Raw genomic sequence first — 23,919 nt, 5'->3', positions numbered from 1 at the left:
TAGCTTAGGAAAGTTAATTTTTAAATGCGCTTCTGCTGTCTAAGGTGCAAAGCCAGGCTAGGGAGTGCGTGGCTTGAATCTGCATGCTGATAAGAGAAGGCTGATGTACTTACAGTGACAGAGGGCAGGCTGCGGGAGAAAAGCTGTTTGTGTTAGCCTGCGAGTTACCCAGGGCTGCAGTGAGAGCAGAAGGGAGGAGTGGGAGTGCCAGTCTGCGTACACCTTCACCGCGTCTCATTACATCTGCCAGCCTCTCTCTCCCTCTCTCTTTCATTTCCACATTCCCTTTGTTCCTGGAAAAAAAAAAAAAATCTACACGTCACATCAGAGTCCCCAGATGCAGTCTACACCAAAGAAAAAAATGAATAATTCAATCAAACTGTGCATAGTCTCTAAGGCAATAAATCTATTACACTTAAAGAAACGAAGGGTAATTACCACCATAGAATTAGAATAAGGCCAAAGACCAGAGATGTCGCTGAGTCTGTGGATAAACTCATCCGTAAATAAAGTTTCATTTATTTAATCTTTTTGGCATCTCAAATGGAAAGTCAGAGAAAGATTTTTAACTTATTTTAGAAGGGCACTCACTTCTTTTTAAACACATTGAGGCGGTGGGGCGGGGTTGGGAGTGGGGGGATGGCGATGAAGAAAAGGAGAAAAAGCCTGGAGTATACTACCTTACTCAAAAAGCTCCCAAAGGCAGCGTGGAGCAGCACAGACACGAACTAAGACAATGTGTGTCCGTGGAGCCTGTACAGGGTCCATTTCTCCCCCACGTCACCCTCCTCCATTCCCCTCTAATGAGACGCGGATCACCCTCCACTCTCACCGACACTGCAGCTCTGCACAAGGGCAGCTGGAATCTGGGAACCTTACCTGCAGCACCAATACCTAAGAGAAATCGCGCTTCCCTGACACCAACAAACCATGCCATCCCCACGCACCCTGCCAAAGTCCTGTAACCATCTACTTCTTCCATCTGCCTAAGAGAAACTGTAAACGGGATTTTCCCCCCACGATTGAATGGAAGCTCTGTACTGTACCGACTTCTGGATTTGCCCTGAGTTGAGTTTAGGGAATGTCTGGAAAGAAAAAAAAGGGAGGAAAAAAGGAGGGGGGCAGCTCAAGCCTCGTCCAAGTTAGTCAGAAGGCGGTGTTAGGCAGGAAAGCGCCTACGGGAAAAACAGCTGGGATGCAGACGGGCTATGGAAATCTCAGTTCTAGGAACCGTGTCCTTTCGTCCCGGAGGTAAGATTGTGTGACTGCCGCACGTTTATTCTTTTACTATTCGTTTCTCTCTTCCCCACCCCCAACTACCCCTGCCACTCAGATCAGCCGGCATGCACCCTGGAGAAGGGCACAAACACGGCGGGGGCTTTATTTTTCAGGTCTCTCCACTCATAAATTATGGGTGTCACTAAAACGAGATTAGCAAATCTTCTACCGCTGGCGGCGGCAACCAGAGCCTCCGTCTTGCCAGTTGCGCACTCTGAGACATCTCTCGGGGCAGAGTGGTTCCGAAGCCCCAGCCCGCTGGGTCGCTCGGCCTGAGGGCTCAGGTGATGGAGAGGAGGCTCGCGGCGTCCCAAACGGGTTCGGCCAAGGGTTTCCACCCCATCACCACTTCCCGCTGCCTCCACGCGCGCGCGCGGACGCACGAGCACACACGCACGCACACACACACACGCGCGCGCGTATTCTGAAATTCTGGCCGAACTCCTCATCTAAACGGAAGTCCCTTTACAGTCAATCCAGCCCGCTCGAGAGCATCGGGGAAACTAGACTGTTCCGTGGATGAACTGCGAGGATGCCAGCGGTCAGGCTTGGCTGAGCTTTGTTTACGTGCCTAAGTCGCCACCTTGAGGTCGAGGGGAAGACTGCGCCCAGCTAGGGGCTGTAGAGACGAACCCAGCTGACACCGGCCCAGCAGCCTTGGCGACCTCCCGGGACCGCTTGAAAGAGAAGCAAAGGGAGGGCGCCCTGCGGGCGGGCGGGCCGCGCTAGGCGCCGTCTGCCCTCAGAGACTCGGGCTGACAGGAGTGAGAGCTAAAACTTCCAACTAGCTGAAACCAATAGCCGGGAATCGAGCGAAGGCGAACTCTCCCAGCAAAGTACAAAGCTTCGGGCCAAAGAGTCTGCAGCTCCAAGTCAGGGGCTGCGACTCCGAAACTCCAAACACTAACTCCCAGGGCAGTGGCAGAGGGTGGGGGCAGCTTCGAAGAGGCATACCAACTGCTCCGGTCCTGGCCGAAGACCGAGCTCCCTTCTGCGGTGACCTCGGCTCAGAGCTGACTCCGTACTCCCTGGGACTCATCTCCCGCTTCCTCTCCACCTTCGGAACAGTAGACAAAGGGACTCAGGGACGCGGCCAGACCCAAGGTCACAAACGGAGGTCTCCGAGACGAGAATTGCGTGCAAGAGAAGGACGTTCAGGCAGCCCGGCCGCCTGCTGCGAGAGCTGAACATTTCCTAGCTCTATAGTCGCCCATTTCTCAGGAAATCAGTCCTTCTGAGTGTCTAACAATGGATTAGGTAAAATAATAACGATTGTTATTAATTACATCAATGATTTTCTATTTTCCCATTCCTACCCCTATGGAAGCCTTTTTCGCTCACCGTTCTTCCTATATTCACGCCTTGCACTAAAAGAATGCCAGGCTTAAGAACCTCCTAGCTAAATCCTGAAATAACTTATCGCGGTTGTTCTTTGTTACTCCTGGTCACTGCCTCCAAGGCTTGGGGACATCTGCAAGGCCACACCGTAGGTCCTCCTCGGTGAACTGTGCCCCATGGGTTCCTCAGTCATTTCCCTGCTACTTGGATGCATAGACATTATTTAAATATACTTTATAAATTGAGAAGAATTCTATTTATTTCAAGAAAAAGGGACACTAGGGAACTATTTTGTTTTATATGAGCATACATCAGCCCTGGCTGACTTCGGCTGTGCCCATTCAGTATTTTGTTCAACTATAAATAAATAATGGAATAAATTAAAAATTAAAATATAGCCACAGCAACCCGGTGCTAATGGACAACAAGAAATGTCTTCTCCAATAAAAGAAGCAACAGGCCCCCAAGCCGGACCCCACTCCCTGTTTCATGCCACAGCCTATCAAATTAACATTGGATAGCTCTTCCATTTATGTGGAAAGCTGAATGTTACTGAGAACAGTACTGAATTTTCCCAGGGAATCCCAGTTATAGAAACACCTGTGCTAAGTAATGCTATTCTAATCCACTATGAAAACCTTAAGTATGTAATAGTCCTCAAATCATCTTATTTCTTAGTTGCAGTGGGGTAGGCCAACCTCATACAAGAACATTAGACTTGTACAATGTCCTGAGAGCCTTAACTCGGAGCGCGCTTGGTTTTGCCATACATAATCCTGGCAGTTCATTTTATCTTAAATGGAAAAAATATACACATGAAGTTTAACATAACTGGCAGAAACTAAGCCAGGGTAGGAATTAAACAAATCCAGTGACTACAAAACTGGAACACAAATCACATGTGCAGTCAGGGACCAATTCCATTATTTTTAATCAAAACTTCTACAACATAGGAGTTGTCACTATTCAGTCTATATTCTCCATTTTGCCATAAATAGAATATTTAATGGCAAAATATAAGGAAATGAAACCACCATAAATAATGTGATAGAAACCAGAACATTGTAAACTCCTACCAATTTCCCAAAAAACATACAGGTCAGCTATATTTTTAACAATACCAGATCTAATATTTTTGAAGTGCTATCTGAAAATATATATATTTATTAAGGTAATCGTTGCTTTATTGCTTAAGGTGGCCAAAACTAACACTTCTGAAACATCCAGATGAAAAGTGAAATTTCTATCCATCATCTAACTGTTTCTCTTACAATGATACACAGAATTTTGGAATTTTTTTGAACAAAAGTTATCTAAATAATTACACAAGTAAGCATGATTATCACAATAAAACACAGAAAGGAAAAATATAAGGCAGGGTTATAGGATAATAACCACAGAAATAAACTTTAGTCACTAAAATTCAAAGTACCCCTCATGATAATATCCTTCTGAGATACTGTGTTATCTTTTCACCATCAAGTAAGGTTAAAGCATGCGCATTCCTTCATACATGCCTTTCTCCATTTATAGACCCACTTGCCTCTTCCCAAATCTGAGGTTGGCCACTCACAAAGATGATTACAATATCATTCATTATACATTTTAGCCCGCCTAGAAAAATTTGGTAAATCAGTATAGATCCTTTCCAATACCTAATAAAAGACAAAGAAGGAACACAAAAGTAATGCTGTAAAACTTCCCACCAATAAATATGAAACAATAACTTCCTACTAGTCTTTAAAAATTTGATAGTTTACCTCAGCAATTTGTTTTATTATTTGTTAGCATTGTGTTTAAAACTAAATTTGACTAAATTCTCTAATTTTAAAATTTGTTACTTAAAAATCTTCTTCGAAATCCCATACTATTTTTTAAATTTCTAAATACAGGATTTCTTTTGTGTGCGTATTTTTTTTAACATTACAATCATATTGGAGATTTTTGCTTGTTTTTCACAATTTTGTTCATGCTTAAATATTTACTGAGTGCCTAGTATGCGCAAAACAAATAACTAAAAGTATGTTAACTGTGGATTTATCTTTTTACTTTTATGATATAATAGATATTATTAAAAATCTATTGCATATAAACTGAAAATTAATTTTTATTAAATATGCCAGCAGAAGCATCCTGTTCAATATTTGATAATTCCATAAGATGATATCTCATTCTATTTGGCACATACTATTGAAATTACCTGTTATTTTTATTAACCAACAAATTGTATACATTTCTAAAAATAAGTTTTCTGACTTATCAAATGATATATCTATTAAAAACCTTTACTTAAAAATAGGATGTATAGTTATAAGCCAATTCCAGACAACATCTTTTAATTTTAAATCAGTTCTAAAAGAAGACTCAAACTGTATTTCAAGTCAAAGTGTTTAATATAATTGCTATGCAAAATTATTCTATAACTTGCTAAGTTTTATGTCTTTAGCATGTGTCATAATGATACATACAAGATAGAGATGTTATCTTCCCAAAGTCAAGCAAACAAATGAAAGCTAAAAAATAAGTCAGTGTTCACAAGTACCTGGATGTTTGCTATTATATAAATAACTCATTGGGTTTTATTGAATTTTTACATTTTCATCAGAATGTTTTCTATGAGTTTGAACATATTATGTTTAAAATGGGGGAAGGGAGGAAGAAAACAATAGTGAAAATCTGCAACAATGATCATCCTCATGTTCATTCATGTTTGTTTAAGATAATAACAAATGAAAAGCTTCACTTATTCACACTTAAAGTTCTAGAATAGTAGGCTTTTGGGGGAAAATATTAAACTCAACAGCTCAATACAAAAACCTCTTTTAATTGCACACAATATGTTATCAATCTACTTTCAAAGTTGATGAAGTTTAGTACTAAATTGAATATTAAGCAAATAAGTGTTAACTATGTTCACTAGAATTAGCATATTTCAGATATTTTTAAGAGCATCAGCATCATGATATGGTTGTCATAGAAACTGCAACAATATGTCATTTCAATTAATTTTATATGCAGTGATAAGGCCTAGTTCTACATCACTTCAACACAAGTTTGAAAAGCAAAAACTGAAAAGCAGATATAAATAGTGAATAGTAAGTTTCCAATTTCTACCCGTTTAGAAATAGAGTACGAGCCTTTTAAAAAGAAAAATTCACAATGCATTCCAATGGCATGAAAAAGATAGCAATTTAATAAAGATTACAAAATATTTTAAAAGAGTACATTCTGAAAAAAAAAGTTTTTACTAACAACCAACCACTTCTCTTAATATTCCATACTCTTGTTATTTAGGTCTATTTATAGGTAAGAAAAATTATTGGTTATTACATTACTTAATTATTAAATTATGGATGCTCTTTCTGTTCTCAAGAGATAGGTGCATTTGCTTTTACATTATAAATTCAGAACAGCTAGAGCAGAATTTTAATATTTTTAAAGCAATTATTGCAAGAGATCCTTTTCATTTAGAAGGAAATCACACTGTATTATTGCAAAAGCCTTCTTCGTATATCACTGTGAGAGATATTCTGTTGACATTAATGGCTTGATTATTGGAACAGAAAAAGCCTATGAAAATAAAGCATATATTTCCTAGAGAATAATTATGGCTGAAGATTTGGAGCTCAAAATTAATTTGTTATTTAGCTACCAAGTACCTATTCTTCATATTTTCTTTTATTGCACATTTCAATATGGAATATGCCCAAGAAAACTCTGAAAATGATTTGAAAATACACATTAGACTTAAGTCTGTATTTATCATGCATCTTTTTAACATATAATATAGCCCATGTTGCAGATAATTTCAACTAATTACTACAAAGCAATATCCTCAAAATATCTATTGAAATATTATCTTAAAAGCAATTTTTAGAAAGTGAATGAATACTATGTGTGTATTTTATTAATGAAGTCTAAAGGAGCAATCTACAGAAGAAAAGATAAACATATGCAACTTATTCTCCTTGATAGGATTAGGAGGATTCCAAAGAAGCATTTAAATTCCAGTTTTCCTGACAATTAACAATGAAAAACAGATGTTTACAAAGCTGTTTCGTATGCGGTCTTAAAAGACGATAGAAGATGGTTTGTGGATAGTAAGAAGGAAGAGCCAGATAACTGCTTGCCGGGTATATATTTAAAAAGCATTTTCATTGGCTTAGTTATTGTTAATAGTGAAAGAAAACACTTTGTGCTGCACATACTGTATGACTGTGACTATAGAAAACTGCCATCATAAAGTCCTCAAAAACTCTTAAGATGTAATTTACAAAGATAATAATAACACAGAATTATTTCACTTCTCTGAATGCTACACATTTGCATACCAGGACTGTGTACAATATACTCATAATGCACATTCATAATAACAAGGACTTCTTAACTCTATAACTACAGCATAAGATCTGTGCAGTAGACAATCCATCTTACCAAGTTTTACTTATTGGTGTGAAAGTGTTAGTCTCAGTAAGCCAGGTGTTAGCTGTCTATGAAATTGAAGACCACATTAACTACTACATCACCATTCTGAGAAAATATAATGATAAAACTGAAAATCGTGTGACTTTACCAGACAATAACACTACTAGCTAGCTAAGATTATATCTAAGATAATGTCAAATGAATATTTCAAGAGTTGGATGTGATAATCATGAGCCCGTATTACCAAAAAAAAAAAAAAGAAAAGAAACTAAAAATCACTGATGTTTGTCCTTGATATTATTATTCATTGAACCGGGCACCATGCTCTGTGCTTTTTTTTAATGTTTAAGTTTTAAAATATTCATTTGGGTATTTTTCTTTACTCAAAATGATGAATCTTCTTCATGAGGCATTAATCTCCTGCCCATGCCTAGTAACTGCATATTTGGTATCCACTAGAGAAACCAAATAAATTCTAATTTTGGTTATTATTCATGTCTTTTATTTTTATTCAGCAGGGAATAAGTATAGTCTAATAAATGACAGAAATATGGTGTTTCTATTGCCTAGATGAGTTATTTTCTAAATTTACTTCTGATACTTTTATATTGTCTAAAAGGAAAAGATAATTTTTAAACAAAGAGAGAAGGACAATTAAGCAAGTGGTACAATATGTAACACTACCTGGATGAGCACAAACTGAGCAAAAATATCTAATTAGGAAAAATTTCTGAATATACTAACACATTTACATTTCAAAACTAAAATTTCATTTAACATGAAAAAATGCAACATAAAATAATTACTTGTCCTTATAATTTTTATTCAGCATTCACCACCCATAGGCATTTATTTATGTGGATATTATTATTGAAATTGAATGTATTTCACTGTTAAGTTTCAACTATCTCCCAAATTATAATAAAGAGTAAAACATATTCATGTATTTGACTTTATTCAATAAAGAGATTTTAAATGTAAGCTGATGATTTACACGAGCATTACAATTTATATTAAGACCATTATTACTTAAACATAAGGAACAAAGAAATTACTTTGAACCAGCAACATTTAGTCCTTGATATTATATTAGCTAAAAGATTGTTAAAAATCACCAGTAGACTTCTATTATCCTACCATTACAGCTCAGGTTTAATATACAAGGAGAAATTTGTAAAACTACTTTGGTTTTCAAAATCAGTACTAGTACAAAATCTCTTATGTCTAAATTTTATGAGTGGGATTCCAATGTCTGTTTCTATTCTCTTTTTAAAATAGCTTTTGTTAGAATAACATTTTATCCATTAACGTTTAAGAAATGATTTTGCGAAGCCAATAAGAGATTTAATGTATCACTGGTTTTTTCATATGGAGTATATGTTATCCATCTGGGCATGACGATAGAAAAAATTGCAAGGACTTCCTGGATGGCAGGCAGTGAAACACACTATAATCATCAGCACTGGAAAACCCTACACTATGTTGCCCTGGTTGGAATCAGACTCCAGGGATCACTCCTGCCTCAAGCTTCCTGAGTAGCTGGGACTACAGGCCCATGCCACCATGCCTGGCTTCGAAAACTCTTTAAGTACAAGATGTATTCAACGTTTTCATGAAAATCAAGTAGTTATATTTAATATCAATAAAACTATATATGTCTACATGAGATAGGTGATCATATATAATTATTTTACCTTGTAGTCTTTTGACCCAGAATTTCAGCAATTTTGTGATTTCTCCAAGTACAGCAATAGGAAAATGAAGTACCAACCCACCCTTCCTGGAATAGGGCCGTATCAGTTGGACCTAGGAGAATAGGTACAGGGCCTGCTCTTTTTTAATTCATTAACTTTTTTTGCCATAATTTTATTTGAGCCACTACAGCTACCAACTATCACAATTTTCTAGACTTGTTCTTATTTTATTTCCTACTGTTTCACAAATTTCTTCTGTGCAGTTATTAAAAATACTATTTCCCTTTTATCATTTGACAAATCCAAGCACCCAAAATGTGAACTTTCTCATTCTGCTTTCATTTGTGTGCCTATATTTGGAAGAGCATGGAGATTTTTTTTCTACCAAGATGAACAGTATTTGTAAACTTACATAAGAGGTGTCCTGTAATTAGGAAACTTGTTTTTGGTCTGTTTGTTACAATATTTCACAAGCAAAGTTATACATACAACAGTTAACACTTACAGTTATACAAGGAGGGCTCATGTACTCCTTGTGTTGTCTGTATTTATTTTCTAATGTCCTTAAGGTAAACTAAAAATCCTAAAATGAAAGAACTAAGAACAATTTATCTGAGCTACTTCCAAATTTATAGGTATGGGTGCTAAGATATAAGAAGAGTAAGAAAAAGAACCATGGTATCTGCATTCCATGAGTGTACAGTTTACAACCATCGCAAGTCATTCCAACAATTGCATGGAATACATTGACTGGCATGGTCATTCAAATGTCACAAGAAAAATATACAACCTACAAATAGTGGGAGTGAGTAATATCTCATTTTTCCTGAGAGTATAGTGTTGTACATAAAGATGAGCTAGAGTATTAGATCGTCTTAATAATATAGTTTTGTATTCATTGACTATGTATATGTAGATACTATGCTAAACAAGAGACTAGCATAGAGTTTAATAAATCAACTATTAAAATTATTTATACAAATCATTCAACTGCAGAATTTTTTTCAGGTTTCCAAGTTTGTGGTGTCCTATAGCATATATATTAATAAGCCTTCATTCTAAGTCATTCCTATCTCCTAACAACTGCTTCTATATTTACAGTTGAGAAAATAAAAGCATTCCTCATAGCAGACATCCTAAGAATGCATATATGCAAAGATTCTCATGAAATTCTATCAGAAAGAGAGACAGAAATCTTGATATTTCTTATAGACCTAATGTCAAGTTACCTGATTTGACTCATTTTTTGCTCAGGCCTGATTTCTTTTAGGTCCTAAAAATATACTTATTTTCACTTATTTGTAAAAATCAGTAAAAGAGCATTGCTAGGTCATCTTGTAAATGCCTTTTACTTTTAATTGGTTTTACTTTTCTTAATGCTTGCAAAAAGTAAAAAAATCAATTTTGTTGAAAAGCTTATGTGACAATGGACCTCTACCACACCTTTCCCCACCCTCATTCATATGACCCAAAGGCAATCACTGTCAAGTCTTTTAAGTGTTACTTTTGGTATTTAGCTCTACATTTCTAATAATGTGCTCATAAGTATATTTTAAGCTTTTGTATATATACTGATTTATTTTATTTATTTCAATAGGTTTTTGGGGAACAGGTAGTGTTTGGTTACATGAATAAGTTCTTTAGTGGTGATTTCTGAGATTTGGGTACACCCATCACCTGAGCCGTGTACACTGTACCCAATGTGTAGTCTTTTAACCCTCATCCCCTCCCACCCTTTCACCTGAGTTCCCAGAGTCCACTTTTTCATTTTTATGTCTTTGCATCCTCATAGCTTAGTTCCCACTTATGAGTGAGAACATACGATGTTTGGTTTTCCATTCCTGAGTTACTCTGCTTAAAATAATGGTCTCCAATTCCATCCAGCTTGCAGTGAATGCCATCATTTCATTCCTTTTAATGACTGAGTAGTATTCCATCATATATAAACCACAATTTCTTTATCCATTCATTGACTGATGGGTGTTTGGGCTGGTACTATATTTTTGCAATTGTGAATTGTGCTGCTATAAACATGCATGTGCAAGTCCCTTTTTCGTATAATGACTTCTTTTCCTCTGGATAGATACGCAGTAGTGGGATTGCTGGATCAAATGGTAGTTCTACTTTTAGTTGTTTCGGGAATCTCCACACTGTTTTTCATAGTGGTTGTACTAGTTTACATTCCCACCAGCAGTGTAAAAGTGTTCCCTTTTCACCACATCCACACTAACATCTATTTTTTTTTGTTTGTTTAGTTTTCTGATTACGGCCATTCCTAAAAAGTAGTATTGCATTGTGGTTTTGATTTACCTTTCCCTGGTCATTAGTGATGTTGAGCATTTTTTTTTTTTTAATGGAGTCTCACTCTGTCACCCAGCCTGGAGTGCAGTGGCTTGATCTCTGTTCACTGCAACCTTTACCTCCCAAGTTCAAGCAATTCTCCCACCTCAGCCTCTCGGGTAGCTGGGATTACAGGGGCGCACCACCACGCCTGGCTAATTTTTGCATTTTTAGTAGAGACGGGGTTTCACCATGTTGGTCAGACTAGTCTCGAACTCCTGACCTCAGGTGATCCACCCACCTCAGCCTCCCAAAGTGCTAGGATTACAGGCGTGAGCCACTGTGCCCAGCTGCTGAGCATTTTTTAATATGTTTGTTGGCCATTTGTATGTCTTCTTTGGAGAATTGTCTATTCATGTCCTTAGGGCACTTTTTTATGGGATTGTTAGTTTTTTTTTCTTGCTAATTTGTTTGAATCCCTTGTAGATTCTGGATATTAGTCCTTTGTCAGATGTATAGATTGTGAAGATTTTCTCCCACTCAGTGGGTTGTCTGTTTACCCCACTGATTGTGTTTTTTGCTGTGCAGAAGCTTTTGAGTTTAATTAAGTCCCACCTATTTATCTTTGTTTTTGTTGCATTTGCTTTTGGTTTCTTGGTCATGAACTCTTTACATAAGCCAAAGTCTAGAAGGGTTTTTCTGATGTCATCTTCTAGAATTTTTATGGTTTCAGGTCTTAGATTTAAGTCTTTGATCCATCTCGAGTTGATTTTTTTATAAGGTGAGAGATGAGGATCCAAATTCATTCTTCTACATGTGGCTTGCCAGTTATCCCAGCACCAATTGTTGATTTGCCACCACTATCTATATGAAGTCTCCATGTCTATACTGGTCTGTTTCTTGCCTTTGTGTTCTGATTTATTAATCTATTTTATAAAACTATACATCTATATAAACCCACTCTATCAAGATATTGAAGATTTCCATCATCCCAAAAAGATATCTCCTGCCCCTTCTCAGTCAATACATATCCCTTCGGAGGCAATCATCATTGTCTAATCTATCACAGTAGATTAGTTTTGCCTGTTCTTGTTCATTACAAATTCTTGTTCTTCATATAAATTCAGTATGTACTCTTGAATATAGCTTTGTTTACTCAACAAAATGTTTTGAATTTCATCCATGCTGTCATGCATTTCAGTGAAAGATTAATTTTTTTTTTTTTTTTTTTTGAGATGGAGTCTCGCTCTGTTGCCAGGCTGGAGTGCAGTGGCGCGATCTCGACTCACTGCAATCTCTGCCTTCCGGGTTTGGACGATTCTCCTGCCTCAGCCTCCCAAGTAGCTGGGACTACAGGTGCGTGCCACCACACCCAGCTAATTTTTGTATTTTTAGTAGAGACGGGGTTTCACCATGTTGGCCAGGATGATCTCGATCTCTTGACCTCACGATCTGCCTCCCAAAGTGCTGGGATTACAGGCGTGAGCCACCATGCCCGGCCCATTTTTAATTTTGAGTAGTATCCCATTCTGTGTATATATGACAATTTATTTATCAGCCTGCATTGATGAACATTTGAATTGTTTCCAGTTTTGGCTAATATGAATAAAGCTGCTATAAACATTCTTGTACAAATGTTTTTGTAAACATGTTTTCTTGGGTAAAAATCTTAGAGTGGAATTTCTAGATTTTAATTAGATTTACGTTTAACTTTATAAGTTGCCAAACCAATTTCCAAAGTGGTCATATCATTTTATATTCCCACCAGCAATGTATGAGAATTTCAATTGCCTCACATTTTACCTATATTTGATATTGTCCAGTTTGTTTGGTCAGTTTTTTAAAAATATTAGCCATTCTAGAGGATGTGTTTTAGTTTTAATTCTCCAGATACTAATGACATTGAGCACTTTTTCATATATTTATTAACTATTTGTGTATAATACTTTTTGAGATGCCTATTCAAGGTCTTTGATCTTTTTTTGGTGGGGGGAGGGTTGATTGTCTAATTTTATTGATTTGTAGAATTGCTTATAATTCTGAATACAAGACCTTTGCCAGACATGTTTTTGCAAATATTTTCTCCACGGCTGTGACTCCTCTATTCATTCTCTTAACAATGTATTTTGATGAGTAGATGTTTTTAATTTTGATAAAGTCCACATTATTAGTTTTTTTCTTTTATCACTAGTTTTCTAGGTCCTGTCTAAAAAACAAATTCCATTATCTTGTATTGATGTTGCAAGATTGCAAAAGTAGCCTCTTATGTTTTCATCTAGAGATTTTATAGTTTTAGCTTTTACATAAAAGACTTTACATTAAAGTCCCTAGCCATCTTAAATTAATTTTTTTGTATAGTGTGATGTACGAGTGTGAAATAATATGAAATCCACATATTGGTCTCTGCCCCCAGTTCCTGACACAGGGCTCCTAAAGCCCTCTTGTAATTTCTTAAGAGATAGGAGTGCTAGGAGCATCTTTTGTTCTAATACTTCATCTTTAACCTTGGTTCCTAACAACAGAGTTCCTAAACCGCTTGACGTTTTCTGTGTGATAGGAGCATCTTTTGTTCTAACAAGGTGACTCTTGATGGGCTCCTGGATTGAGACTGCTCACCAGAAATACCAAGCCATGATTAGAAGCTTTGAAATTTTAGTCCTATACCCCTTCCTCTGGGGAAGGAATGGGGGATAGGAATGGAATTAATAGTTCATCATGCCCATGTAGTGAAGCCTTCCCAAAAATCCCTAAAAGATTGGGTTTGGAGAACTTCCAGATTGGTAAACACAAAGAGAGCGTAAGAGCTCCACACCCTTTCCCTATGCATCTTTTCCATCTGGCTATTTCTAAGTTGTATGGTTTTATAATAAACCAGTAATCTAGTAAGTAAACTATTTTTGTGAGTTCTGTGAGCCATTCTAGAAAATTATTGAACCAAAGGATGGGGGTGTGGGAACTTCTGATTTACAGCAGGTTGGTCAGAGAAGCACAAATGCAACCTGGATTTACAACTGGTGACTGAGGTGGCGGCAGTTTTTTGGGATTAAACTCTTAACCTGTGAAAGCTGATATAATCTCTAGGTAGATCATCTCATAACTGAATTAAATGCTAGGACACCCTCTCAATGTCTGCTGAAAAGTGGAGAATTGCTTGGTGTGGGAAAAATAAAACCCACACATCTGGTGTCAGAAGTGAGGTATTCAGAGTAGACATAGAGTAGTGATGGAAACAGGAGTTTTACTTCCAACAGGCAAAGCTCATTTTTTTTTCCCATACAGATAGCCAGTTGTTCTGACAGCATTTTTTAGACTATCATTTTCTTTGGAATTGCTTTGGCACTTTGGTTGAAAATCAATTGACAACATAAATGTAGATCTATTTCTGAACCCTCTATTCTGTTCCAGTTGCCTGTCTACACATAAATACTACACTGTCTTGATTACCATAACATCACACTAAGTCTTGAAGTCAGAAAGTTTAAGTCCTCCAAATTTATTCTTTTTGGTTGTTGTTATTTTAGGACACTTACAATTACATATAAATTTTAGAATCAGCTTGTCAACTTTTACCCTCAAAAAAGCCTGCTGGGATTTTTATTGGGATTTTATTTAATCTATAGATAAATTTTGAGGAAATTGATATTTAACACCACCAACTTTTTCAGTCTATGAAAATAGCATGTCTCTCCAGTTAGATCATCTTTAAATTTTCTCTGTAATGTTCTGTATATTAAATGCAGAGGTCTTAAACATATTTCATTAAATATATCCCTATGTATCTTATGTCTGGATGTTATTATAACAGTATTTTTTAAATTTATTTTTTCCAACTTTTATTTTGGATTCAGGAGATATATGTGCAGGTGTGTTACCTGGGCATACTGCGTGATGCTGAGGTTTGGGGTACAAATTATCCCATCACCCAGGCAGTGAACATAATACCCAATAGTTTTTCAACCCATTCCCACATCCCTCCTGTCTCACATTAGTAGTCCCAGTTTCTATTACTGCAATCTTTAGGTACATGTGTACTCAATATTTAGCTCCCGCTTATTAGTGAGAACAGGTGGTATTTGGTTTTCTATTCCTGTGTTAATTCGCCTAGGATAATGACCTCCAGCTACATCCATGTTGCTGCAAAGGACATGATTTCATTCTTTTTTATGGCTACATAGTATTCAATGTTGTATACATACCACATTTTCTTTATCCAGTCCACCGTTGATGGGCACCTAGATTGCTTACATGTCTTTGTTATTGTGAACAGTGCTACAATGAAGATGCAAGTGCATGTGTCTTTTTGGTAGAATAATTTGTTTTCTTTTAGATGTACACCAAGTAATGAGATAGCTGGGTTGAATCATACTTCTAAGTTCTTTGAGAAATCTCCAAACCGCTCTTCACAATAGCTGAACTAATTTACATCTCCACCAACAATGTATAAGCCTCGCCAGCATTTGTTGTTTTTTAACTTCTTAATAATAGCCATTCCAACTTGTATGAGATGATATCTCATTGTGGTTTTAATTTGCATGTCTCTGATGATCACTGATGTGGAGCATTTTTTCATGTTTTTTGGCCACTTGTATGCCTTCTTTTGTGAAGTGTCTGTTCATGTCTTTTCCCCATTTTTAAGGGGGTTATTTGTGTTTTGCTTGTTCAATTGTTTAAGCTCCTTCTGGATTCTGGATATTAGACATTTGTTGGATGCATAGTTTGCAAATATTTTCTCCCATTCTGTGGGCTGTCTGTTTACTCTGTTGATAGTTTATTTTGCATGCAGAAGCTCTTCAGTTTAATTACGTCCCAATTGTTAATTTTTGTTTTTGTTGCAATTGCTTTTGAGGACTTAGTCATAAATTCTTTAGCAAGGCTGAAGTCCAGAATGGTGTTTCCTAGGTTTTCTTCTAGGATTCTTGTACTTTAGGGTCTTATATTTAAATATTTAATCCATCTTGAGTTAATTTTTATATATGGTGAAAGGTACAGGTTTAGTTTCATTCTGCATATGACTAGCCAACTATCCCAGAATCACTTATTGAATAGGGAGTCCTTTCCCCATTGCTTATTTTTGTCAATTTTGTCAAAGATCAGATGGTTGTAAGTATGCGGCTTTATTTCTGAGTTCTCTATTTTGTTCCATTGGTCTATGAATCTGTTTTTATGGCAGTACCATGCTGTTTTGGTTACTGTAGCCTTATAGTATGGTTGGAAGTCAGGTAATGTGATGCCTCCAGCTTTGTTCTTTTTTCTTAAGATTGCTTTGGCTACTTGGGCTCTTTTTTGGTTCCATATGAACTTTAGAATTGTCTTTTCTAGTTCCGTGAAAAATGACATTGGGGCCGGGCATGGTTGCTCATGCCTGCAATCCCAGCACTTTAGGAGGCCAAGGTGGGTGGATCACTTGAGATCAGGAGTTCGAGACCAGCCTGGCCAATATGGTGAACCCACGTCTCTACTAAAAATACAAAAAAATTAGCTGGGTGTGGTGGTATACACCAGTAGTCGCAGCTACTTGGAAGGCTAAGGAAGAATCTCTTGAACCCAGGAGGCGGAGGTTGCAGTGAGCCGAGATCACACCACTGCACTCCAGCCTGGGTGACAGAGCAAGACTCCATCTCAAAAAAGAAAAAAAAAAGAAAGAAAGAAAAGAAAAGAAAAATGACATTAGTATCTTGATAGGGATTGCAATGAATCTGAATCTGTAGGTTGCTTTGAGCAGTATGGCCATTTTAACAACATTGATTCTTCCAATCCATGAGCATGAAATGTTTTTCCATTTGTGTCATCTATGATTTCTTTTAGCAGTGTTTTGTATTTCTCCTTGTAGAGCTCCTTCACCTCCTTGGTTAGATACATTCCTAGATATTTCCTGGATATGACTACTGTAAGTGGCTCTCAGCTTGAACATTATTGGTGTATAGAAATGATGCTGATTTTTGTATGTTGATTTTGTATCCTGAAACTTTACTGAAGTCGTTTATCAGTTCCAAGAGCCTTTTGCCAGAGTCTTCAGGGTTTTCTAGGTATAGAATCATATAATCTGTGAAGAGAGTTTGACTTCTTCTTTTCCTATTTGGTTGACTTTCATTTCTGTCTCTTGCCTGACTGCTCTGGCTAACACTTCCAGTACTGTGTTGAATAGGAGTGGTAACAGTGGGCATCCTTGTCTTATTCCAGTTCTCAAGGGGAATGCTTTTAGTTTTTGCCCATCCAGCATGACATTGGCTGTGGTGTGTAATAGATGGGTCTTATTATTTTGAGGTATGTTCCTTCGATGCCTAGTTTCTTGAGAATTTTTATCATGAAGCGATGTTGGATTTTATCAAAAGCTTTTTCCACATCTATTGAGATGATAATATAGTTTTTGTTTTTAACTCTGTTTATGTGGTGAATCACATTTATTAATTTGTGTATGTTGAACAAACCTTGCATTTGAGAAATGAAACCTTTTTATCGTGGTGAATTAACTTTTTGATGTACTGTTGGGTTTGGTTTGCTATTATTTTCTTGAAGACTTTTGTGTCTATATTCACCAGGAATATTGGCTCATTGTTTTATTTTTTCATTGTAACTTTGCCAGGTTTTGGTATCAGGGTGATGCTTACTTCATAGAATGAGATAGGAAGGAGTCCTTCCTCCTCGATTTTTGGGGATAGTTTTAGTAGAATTGACACCAGCTCTTCTTTGTACATCTGGTAGAATTTAGCTGTGAATCCATCCAGCTGGGGCTTTTTGGTTTTGGTTGGTAGGCTTTTTATTACTGATTCTAATTCAGAAGTCAATCTTGGTCTGTTCAGGGTTTCAGTTGCTTCCTTATTCAATCATGGGAGGTTGTGTGTTTCTGGTAATTTATCAATTTCCTCTAGATTTTATAGTTTGTATGCATAGAGATGTTCATAATATTTTCTAAGGATATTTTGTATTTATGTGGGATCAGTTGTAATGTCATCTTTTGTCATTTCTGATGGAGTTTATGTGAATCTTTTTTATTCTTTGTTAATCTAGCTAATGGTCTATCAATTTTATCTTTTCAAATAACCAGCTCTTAGTTTGTTGATTCTTTGTATGGATTTTTGGATCTCAATTTCATTCAGTTTCACTCAGATTTTAATTATTTCTTTTCTTCTGCTAGCTTTGGGGTTAGTTTGTTCTTGTTTTTCTAGTTCCTGTAGGTATAATGTTAGATCATTAATTTGAGATCTTGCTAACTTTTTTGAGGTAGGCAATTACCACTATAAACTTTCCTCTTAACATTGCTTTTACTGCATCCCAGAGATTTTGATATGTTGTTTGTCTGTTTTCATTTTTTTCAAATAATTTGTTTATTTCTGCCTTAATTTCATTGTTTACCCAAAAGTCATCCAGGGGTAAGTTGTTTCATTTCCTTGTAAGTGTGTGTTTTTGAGGGATCTTTTTGGCATTCATATCTATTTTTATTCCACTGCGGTCTGAGAGTATAGTTGGTATAATTTTGATTTTTTTTAATTGATTGAGACTTGCTTTATGGTCAAGCATGTGGTTGATCTTGGAGTATGTTCTACATGCAGATGAGAAGACTGTATACTCTGTGGTTGATGGGTGGATTGTTCTGTAGATGTCTATTAGGTCCAGTTGGTCAAGTGACAAGTTTAAGTCTAAAATGTGTTCGTTTTCTGCCTCAGTGCCATCTAATGCTGACAGTCGAGGTGTTGAAGTTCCCCACTATTATTGTGTAACTGTCTAAGTCTTTTCATAGGTCTAGAAGTACTTGTTTTATGAATCTGAGTGCTCCACCATTGGATGTGTATATATGTAGGACAGTTAAGTCTTCTTGTTGAATTGAACCCTTTATCATTATATAATGCCTTTCTTTGTCCTTTTTAACTATGGTTGGCTTAAAGTCTGTTTTATCTGATGTAAGAACAGTGATCCCTATTCTTTTTTGTTTTCCATGTGCATGACAGACCTTTCTCTAACCCTCTACTTTGAGCCTATGGATGTTGTTATATGTGAGATGGGTGTCTTCAAGACAGCAGACAGATGAGTCTTGTTTTCTAATCCAAACTTTCCACTCTGTGCCTTTTAAGTGGGGGGTTTAAAGTATTTACATTCAAGGCTAATATTGATATGTGAGGTTTGATCCTATCATAAGGTTGTTAGTTGGTTGCTTTGTAGTTTCTAATGCGTGGTTGCTTTATAAGGTCTTTAGGCTATGTACCTAAGTGTGTTTTGGTGGTAGATGGTATCATTCTTTTGTATCCATGTTTAAAACTCCCTTAAGGATCTTCTGTAAGGTTGGTCTAATGATAACAAATTCACTTAGTGTTAGCTTGTCTGGAAAATATTTTTTATTTCTCTTTCACTTATAAAGCCTACTTTGACAGGATATGAAGTTCTTGGTTGGAATTTCTTTCCTTTACTAATGCTGAAAATAGGCCCCCAACTTCTCCTGGCTTGTAAGGTTTCTACTGAAAAGTCCATTGTTAGCCTGATGGGATTCCCTTTGTACATGACCTTTCTCTAGTTGCCTTTAAGATTTTTTCTTTAGCATTGACCTTGGACAGTCTGGTGACAATATGCCTTGATAAAGTTCACTTTGTATAGTATTAGGCAGGTGTTCTCTGGATTTCTTGGATCTGGATGTCTACCTCTCTAGCAAGATTAGGGAAATTTTCTTAAATAATTCCCTCAAATATATATTCCAGGTTGTTTACTTTCTCTCTTTATCTCTCAGAAATGCCAATAATTCATAGGTTTGGTTGCTTTACATAATTCCATATTTCTTGAAGACTTTACTTTTTTAAAAATTCTTTTTCTTTATTTTTGTCTAACTGGGTTAGTTACAAAGACTGGTCTTCAAGCTCTGAAATTATTTCTTCTTCTTGGTCCAGTTTATTGATAAAGATTTCAATTGTATTTCAAAATTATTTAAGTGAGTTTTTCAATTGCAGAAGCTCTGATTTATTTTTTAAAGACACTTATCTCTTCCTTCATTTCTAGGATTGCTTGAGAAGTTTCTTTGCATTGACTTTCAACCTTGTCTTGGATCTCATTAAGCTTCCTTGCAATCCATGCTTTGAATTCTTTATCTGTCATTTCTGAGTTTCCATTTTGGTTAGGGTCCATTGCTAGAGAGCTAGTGTGATCCTTTAGTGGTGTCACTACATTCAGATTTTTCATGGTGCCAAAATTCTTCCATTGGTTCCTTCTCATCTGGAGACACTGACACTTCTAATTTTTGTAATTATTTTCATGTGGGTAGAATTTTTTCTTTTTCTCTTTTTCCTCACATTACTGGGGGTTTTTTCTTTCCCTTTCCCCCAAGGTCTCCTGGCTTTGTTTCTAAAGCCCCATGCACTTCTTTGGGCAGGTTTTGTATTGGACTGTGTAGTTTGACCTACAAGCCAGTAGATGGCACTTATCAATAACAGTCAGCTATTAGCTTGTCTGGAAAATATTTTTTTTCCACACAGCTGGGTACATACTTGCTCCTTGTTTACTGGCCAAAGCTCTCTGTTGCCTCAGGCACTGGACTGATGCCTGCGCAGTGGTCTAAGCTTCCTGCTCAGCCCTGGGGCAGGGTGAAGGGGCCACTATGGGCAGGGTCAGACTGGGCAGGTCTCTGCCTAAAGGTCCCCAGAGGGCAGGCACAAGCACCAGCACTGAGGAAGAATCGAATAGGTGAGCACCAAGCACTCAGACATCTGCCTAAGCATGGAGCAAAGCAACCTCCTCAGCCCTCCTCAGCACAGGAATGGGGTGCAGCCTAAATTCCTAATCCAAAAGAGCGAGTGGTCCAGATGTCCAGAGATCTGCCTAGGCGTGGAGTGGAGAGGGATCCCCTGCACCAAGATTTCTGCACAGGAGGAGCGGAGTGGCTCAGGCTTCTGAACCAGCCAAGCAGATCCTCTGAATGCCTGAGGATCTGCCTGGGCATACAGCAGAGAGGGCTTCCATGCACCAGGATCTCTGCACAGGAAGGGTAGGGTTGCTCAGACTGTTGACCCAAGTGAGCTGGTGCTCCAAATTCCTGGAGATCTGCCTGAGCATGAAGTGGAGAGGGCCTCCCTGTACCAGGATCTCTGCATAGGAAAGGTGGGATGGGTAGGGTCAAGCTGCTGAACCATGAGAACAGGTGCTCCAAATGCCTGTATATCCACCTGGACATGGAGTTGAGAGGGCCCTGCCACACCATGATCTAAATAGTATTTTTAATACTGTAATTTGTTGTTTTCTAATATTTATTCAGAATTTTCCCATCAAACTGCATAAGTGACACTGAGCACAGTTTTTTACTTCCTGGAACTATCTTATTCATTTTGTTGTCAATGCTATGCTACCTGCAAAATTAAATTAAATTTCTGGATGTATGTTCCTCTCTTTATATATTCTCTGAAACAGTTTAAAATCAGAATTACTGCCACTTCCAGTATGGGGAAGTAAACTCGTAACAGGACTTTAACCTTCCACAGAAAACAACTATAAATTCTGACAAAATGCAAAAAACAACTACCTGAGAGCTCTGAAGAATAAATAAAAGCAGAGTTTAAACTTGAAAGAAGCTGTGGGTATAAGTGAGTTTCCCACTTTGTGTGGCTTTATCTTGAAGGCAGCCACAGACCCAGAGCAGCATGGAACAGCTAAAACTTCAATAGAAAGCACAGTGTCTTTATAGCTGGGAAAAGCAGGGGAAAGAGTCAAGGTAATCAGGGCCACCAGAGAGTAAGGAAAGAATCCTGAATAGGATATAGCCAGGGAACAGGAACTCCAAATTCCATATATAACTCTTGCCTAAGTCTCTGGTATATACAGGGCCAACTAAAATCAACCAGAAATGACAGTTGAGCTGTTCCCAATCAAAGGCAAGAGAAACTTCTCACTTTAAATCTAACCAAGTTAATTGCCTTATAAAATAAAAACATCAGCTTCATCTGTAGGACATAAAATAATCTAAAGGCTATGCAACATGATATCATAATGATCAAGATTCAATCTACAATTTCTTGACATGAAGAATCAGGAAAATGTGATTCATTTTCAAGAGAAAAGATGATCAACAAATACCAATCCCAAAATGAACCAGATGCTGAAATTATCAGACGAGAACTTTAAAGCTGCTATTATAAATATGCTTAATGAAATAAAATAAAATATGTTCATAATCAATGAAAAAGTAGCAAATCTAAGCAGAGAAATAGGAAATACAAAAGGAAAAAAAGAGAAACTTAGGACTGGAAAATAAAAAATCTAACATAAAGTTCATTATATGAACCTAGTAAAATTAAGGTGATGGAGGGAAAAGTCTGTGAATTTGTAGATCAATAAAAGCAATTAGAAGACAAGAGAATAAAAAAATGGAAGAAAAAGAAAACAGTGCCTCAGAAATTTGCATGGCAATATCAAAAGATCCAACATGAAAGCTGGAGTCTCAGAAAGAGGAGAAAGAGAGAATGGGGAAATAAGAATATTTGATAAAATAATGGCCAAAAAATTCTCAAATTTGGTGAAAAATAGAAATTATTTGTTCCTCACATATAAAACTGAGCTTAGAATGTATTTTAATTTATTGTATTATTTGAATGTAGCTTACTAGGTTTTATTTAATCAAGTCTATTGATTTAGTGGGTACTGATTATTAAGGTTTTTTATGTTTCAGTAAATTTAGTAGCTTACGTTTTTCTAGAAAATTTCTATTTTATCTAACTTTTCAAACTGTTTAGTTTTCCATTGTAATGTTTAAATTTTTCTATTTTATCTCTAATTGATATGGTTTGCTGTATCTCCACCCAAATCTGATCTTGAACTGTAGTTTCCATAATCCACATGTGTCGTGGGAGGGAGCCAGTGAGGGGTAATTGAATCATGGGGGCAGTTACCTCCATGCTATTCTCATGATAGTCAGTGAGTTCTCACAAGACCTGATGGTTTTATAAGGGTTTTTTCCCACCCTTCACTCTGCATTTCTCCTTACTGCCACCATGTGAAAAAGAAGGTGTTTGCTTCCCCTTCTGACATGGTGGTTAGTTTCCTGAGGCCTCCTCTGCCCTGCAGAACTGTGAGTCAATTAAACATTTTTCCTTTATAAATTACCCAGTCTTGGGCATGTCCTTATAGCACCATGAGAATGGACTAATACAGTAAATTGGTACCAGGTAGTGGGGCACTGCTATAAAGATACTCAAAAATGTGGAAGCAACTTAGAAACTGGGTAACAGGCAGAGGTTAGAACAATTTCGAGGGTTCAGAAGAAGATAGGAAAATGTGAGAAACTCTGGAGCTTCCTAGAGATGCGGAGGGCTCAGAAGACAGGAAGATGTGAGAAAGTTTGGAACTTCCTAGAGACTTGTTGAATAGCTTTGACCAAAATGCTCACAGTGATATCGACAATAAAGTCCAGGCTGAGGTGGCCTCAGATGGAGATGAGGAAATTATTGGGAACTGGAGCAAAGGTAACTCTTGCTGTGCAAAGACACTGGTGGCATTTTGCCCCTGCCATAGAGATCTGTGGAACTTTGGACTTGAGAGAGATGACTTAGTGTATCCGGCAGAAGAAATTTTTAAGCCACAAAGCATTCAGGGTGACAGAGCATGAAAGTTTGGAAAATATGCAGTCTGATGATGCAGTAGAAAACAAAGACCCGTTTTCTGGGGAGAAATTCAAGCCAGCTACAGAAATCTGCATAAGTAAGAAGGAGCCAAATGCTAATCACCAAGACAATGCAGAAAATCAAACCCTTCGCAGCTGCCCCTCCCATCATAGGCCCAGAAGCCTAGGAGGGAAAAATGGTTTCCTGGGTGAGGTCCAGGGCCCCCCTCTTATGTGCAGCCTCTGGACTTGGTGTCCTGCATCCCAGCCACTCCAGCTGTGGGCTAAAAGGAGCTCAGGCCATTGCTTCAGAGGGTGCAAGCCCCAAGCCTTGGA

At 37.3% G+C, this 23,919-nt stretch overlaps 1 protein-coding gene across 2 annotated transcripts in view; it reads right to left on the bottom strand.

Moving 5' to 3' along the window:
* SOX6 (SRY-box transcription factor 6) overlaps nt 1-23,919 on the bottom strand; it is a 757,470-nt gene that overhangs the window by 656,151 nt on the left and 77,400 nt on the right. For both annotated transcript variants that reach the window (XM_054523662.2, XM_054523669.2), the window contains exon 2: nt 114-293. The gene's annotated coding sequence lies outside the window, so the exon portion shown is untranslated. The remainder of the gene's footprint in view (nt 1-113; nt 294-23,919) is intronic.

Source organism: Pongo abelii, chromosome 9, assembly GCF_028885655.2.
Source record: "Pongo abelii isolate AG06213 chromosome 9, NHGRI_mPonAbe1-v2.0_pri, whole genome shotgun sequence".
NCBI lineage: Eukaryota > Metazoa > Chordata > Mammalia > Primates > Hominidae > Pongo > Pongo abelii.
The sequence above is the reverse complement of the archived record's forward strand: the minus strand, read 5'-3'. Positions and strand labels throughout refer to the sequence as shown.